Source organism: Netta rufina (genome assembly GCF_964035555.1).
Source record: "Netta rufina genome assembly, chromosome: 5".
Lineage (NCBI taxonomy): Eukaryota > Metazoa > Chordata > Aves > Anseriformes > Anatidae > Netta > Netta rufina.
The window spans coordinates 55,780,334-55,785,187 of record NC_140128.1 but is presented as its reverse complement, the minus strand read 5'-3'; positions in this window follow the sequence as shown (position 1 = coordinate 55,785,187).

Below are 4,854 nucleotides of genomic sequence, written 5' to 3'. Positions count from 1 at the left end.
AAATGCCAAGAGCTATGTACCTTTGCTAACTGGCATTCATGTGCTGGTTTTGCATAATCAAGCAGCACCTTTCATCCAATAATATATTTAAAATATCTTTTAGACAAAGCTCAATTTGATGAGGCTGACTCTGCAGCAGCAGGGAACATGCATGGTACATTGGGCATTAGAGTAATGGTTTAGATCTCTCTACAGCATGTAGCACACATAAGCTTTGAAGCATAAAAATCATAAATGATTAACCTACTTGATTTCACATAAATGACAGAAATATGCTCTTCATGGTTTATTTTAATGTCTAAAAACAAAGGCATTATGTCACCATGTGATGGGGTCTTTTTATGATCTTCAACTATGCTAGTCCATTTTGTTTTAATTGCCAATTTTTCACTGTATTAATTGCTAATTATTATATATTTGTATACGTGACACTTCAATTATCATCATGTGATCATAACTGTTTGGACTGGATATTGTGTTATCTCCATGAGCTATTTTCACTATAAGCTAGGAAGCCTTAAAAATTTAGCATCCAAACATTTCTCTTTTTTTGGATTAAAAACACATTTCAAATAAAAAACAAACTCACTAAAACATCTATTTTGCAAGAAAACAACAAGAGCCTTTGTAAGAAAATCTAAAACAGTATTTGTTAACTTTTCATTAAAGCAACTGTTCAAATCAAAATTTGAACATGATTCAAATTATGATTCAGATCATAATCAGATACAATATTACTAACAGAAAAAAAAAAAAAAAGTAAAATAAAAGGTTAATGCATGCCAATATAAATATTTCCTATAGCGATAAAAAAAAAAAAAAAAAACAAATTACCACCCACTTCCCAAGAACTTCTCTGAGATGTACAAGCATCTTAAAACAAAGCAGTGCATATTTTTATATTTACCTATTTCAAAAGTAGTCGAGAAGCCTCCTTTGGAGCTTCAGGTAACGTTTGAAAAGAGGAGTGATCTTATGGACTGTTGTTCTGTTGTTTTTCACAGGAATTACTGGCTTGTAAGACATGCCAGGAGTACACTACAGGTTGGGCTCAAATAAGAAACAGAATTTGGGGGGGGGGGGGGGGAGAGAGAGAGAGAGGGAGTTGTTGGGTGGGGTTGGTTTTGTTTGGTTTATTTTCTTTGCAACTTGACTACATAGTTCTTACATTGCAATAAAATTATTTTCAGAGAACAATGACATTCCTGAGGAATTTTTGAAGCTTTACTGCAGTTGAATTTAATACCAATCACAAATCGGATTCAGTGACTACAGGAATGACGAAGCTAAGCTGACCATTTAAGGCCTAGTTTAAATACCTTTGTATGGTTCATTAGTTTATCTCCCTGCCAGGCCAGAAAACAGGTTGAAGATGGCCAAGACAATCATGGGACTCTGGAGACAACCCAAAGATGGCTCAATGTCACAAAACACATGAACTCACCCAGACAAATTATGGCAGCATCACCTACAAGACAAGTTTACTCATACATAGGACCCAAGAGAACATCATGGAGCTGGGACAGAGGAGGGTCAGGCTGGGTGTTAGGGAGAGGTTCTGCACCCAGAGGGTGGTCAGCACTGGGACAGGGTCCCCAGGACAGTGGTCATGGCACTGTGCCTGCTGGAGCTCCAGAAGCATTTGGGCACTGCCGTCAGACACATGGTCTGATTTTTGGGTGGTCCTGTGTGGAGTCAGGAGTTAGACTCAATGACCCTTGTGGGTCCCTGCCAACTTGGGATATTCTGTGATTCTATGACTCTATTATGTGTTGGTATACCTGAGCCTTTTCTGGAGGCATAATCTAAAATACACATCTCTCCTGCAAAATAAGAAGCAAAGATAAATTCCTCCACTTTGTTTAAAATGCTGTTGTTCTTGACCTCTGGGATACAGAAAGATTTATATAAATAAAATTTCTATTTTTGCTTGCTTCCCTGTCCTGGAGAAATATGTATAAATAAGAGATCAAAGATCCTGCACAAACATTAAACATAAAGCTGACAGGCTGCAAAAGCAGAGCTCCTTCCTCAGTGTCTCCGAGAACGGTGACTAAGTAAGCCCCTGGGACTTGGCAGAGCTGCTTCCTCCACTATGCCCTGTGAGAGGGGCCCTTTTTAATAATTTTAATACCTTTGAAAATATAAATATGTCAGAATGGTTAGGTGGTAAATGGTTTGTATTAGTTGCTGCAAGATATTTTTGCAGCCTATTTGGAAACACATGTGCTATCTGCTACCTGATCTTGTCATCTTTCTGGAGGCTGCTTAAATCCCACGCAACAGAGAAGACAGTGGACCGCAAAACTTTAGCTTTGGCTAGCCCCACAAAAAAATACACCAAACTTTTTTTATTCAATTGTTCATTTTAAGTTAAAATATATTCCGTCAGTCAACATGACTTTTCCTGGTTTATGTTATTTTATTTGAACCTCTCATCAGTTACCTCCTAATATCCCAGCCAGCTGTGCAGATTCAACCAAGGAAATAAGGTCCGGTAGGAAGTTATTGATGGCTTTATCAGTATGAAATAGTCACAATGCATCACCTGCATGCTTAGGAGTGTAATGTTGACAATAAATATGATAATAGTTGTCACACATCAGTGAGAGAAATGTTGAGCTTCCAAAGCACTGAATAAATTGCATTTCCTTTTATTTATTCAGTGCAATAGATGGCACAAAGATGGTAGAACCAACCAACCATTTTGACATGTTTACAAGGCTTTTAAATCATGAAATGGATTATTGCAGTGCTGAAAATATTTGGCAAATGCATTTTATGCACAGCACATTCTGCTTGAAGAGGCAGGCTTTTTAATTTACATTTGTTAGAAGTGCCTGTGAGGAAGAAGGATTGTATGTCAAAGAAGCTACACGTCTGGTAACAAGCAAAGTAACCTGCAATGTTGCACCCATGCTTCTTCAGACACAGCCACACAACAAAGCAGAGAGGATATAAAAGAGTTAATTTTGGACATCCATCTCAGCCCAGTGGGATTCAGGTGCCACAGCTGTGGAGTGCTACAGCAACTTCTTTAGTTATCAGAGCTACAGGACAGCCAGCCTACCTCACAGCACCTTTTTGGGGCAGCAGTTGCAAGGCAGGCAGCCACAGGCACCTATAACACCACCATATCCCTTTGTCAGGGCAACAGTCCCACCCTGGATGTCTAAGGTTTGATACGGATGAAGTGAATCCCTATGCAGTATCTCTGCCCACCACTTGGGATCTATCCCATACAGGACTGCAGTTCTTTAAATGCTTCTGCCTGAAAACTCACTGAATCCCACTGGTGTTACTTGTGGCAAAATCTGCTGAGCAGTCTCTAAAGAAAACAGTTTTCTTTCAAGCATTTCTTGTTCCCTTCAATTTCTGGATCAAATAAACCAGATCTTCAGCAGCTGTAAGTCAAACTCATTTCATTTCTTCTGGTTTAGGGCAGCTGATGGTGTGGTCAAAGTTTCTAAATCAGCATTTTGGTTTTATTTACTTTTTGCTCCTCTAAATATGGTGTTCAGCCATGGGAGCAGTTAACTTAAATGTGAATTGTTTGGGGAATTAAGAGGCAGAAAACAAACCTAACAAGAAACAAAAGGAACACTGTAAGCTGTTGGAAGACTTCAGTTGTACTTACAGGCTAAGTAACAGTGGCAATCTGCCAACCAGAAAGCTGTGGGTTTACAGAAGTCCCTTGGTTTTAGTTAGAACAAAAAAATAAAATAATTATATATCAAAAAAAAAAAAAAAAAGCCTTACAACAGGGGGAAATAAATTCAATATGAAACGGAATGAAAAAGGACTAAAATCCCTAAAACTCAGTTTAACAAATGAACCAAGAGCAATGGAATGTTAGGGAGTTAGGGATAGGTCAAAAATTAGAAAAATAGCTAGTTCTTCATTCCTGTAAACCAGAAATTAAAAACCAGCACAAATTTAATATTTTCCAAGTTTAGGTATGGTACTGTTCACATTGAATTAGGCATGTATGCATTATTAACACACAAACTACATTAAAGTAAAATGAATGGTCTGAATTAAAATCCAGGAATGCCTGGCATAATATATCTTCACATCAAGGAAAGAAGTAAGCAGAAACCTTTCCACAGGTTTCAAGTTCTGCTTAATAGCATTATATCCTTTGAGTGATTTCAGGGCACACTAAAATGAATTTCTCTTCTAAGTATCTTTGAGATTATGACTATTTTCTTGGCCTTAGCTTTCAAGGAAAAGGGAAATACTACCAAAAGAGTTACTTAAGGCAATGTTAGAAACTACAGGTCATTGGCAGGACAGAGAAGAGCGGCTCTGAGCAAAGCCAGTGGCTGCTGAAGACCTTCCTTCCACTGACTCTTGATGTAACAAGCAGTGAACATCTGAACAAGCAATGTTGCACAGTCTGTGTACTCTGCTGCCTGTGCACAGCAGGCTCTTACTCTAAATGGTCCCAATAAAATACTGTTTGTGCATATATTGTGCATCTATTCAAGTTTGAGATTTACTGGGCTATATGAAGGTGCAGGGAACAATTCCCTTCTCCCCCTTTTTCTCCATGTTTGCTCTGCTGCATGTGCTAGGATGCAGCCTGCACTTCACTGCCTTTCTGTAGTCTATTCAGCTACTGATCCAGAACCAGAAATTTTTTGTTTCTACTAAAGGAAAAATTTCCAGAAGTGCTCTGATAAGGAAAGATTTTTTTCATCCCTAATGCAGAGTGTGACAGTAACATTCAAGAGACACCATGGAAAAATCTGTTAAAGCAGGAAAGTACTAAATAATGGAATGAGATCCAAGAACTGTTTTCATGGGTTTCCAAAAGAATAGAAGCATATTTAATTATGTCATCTGCTTGTG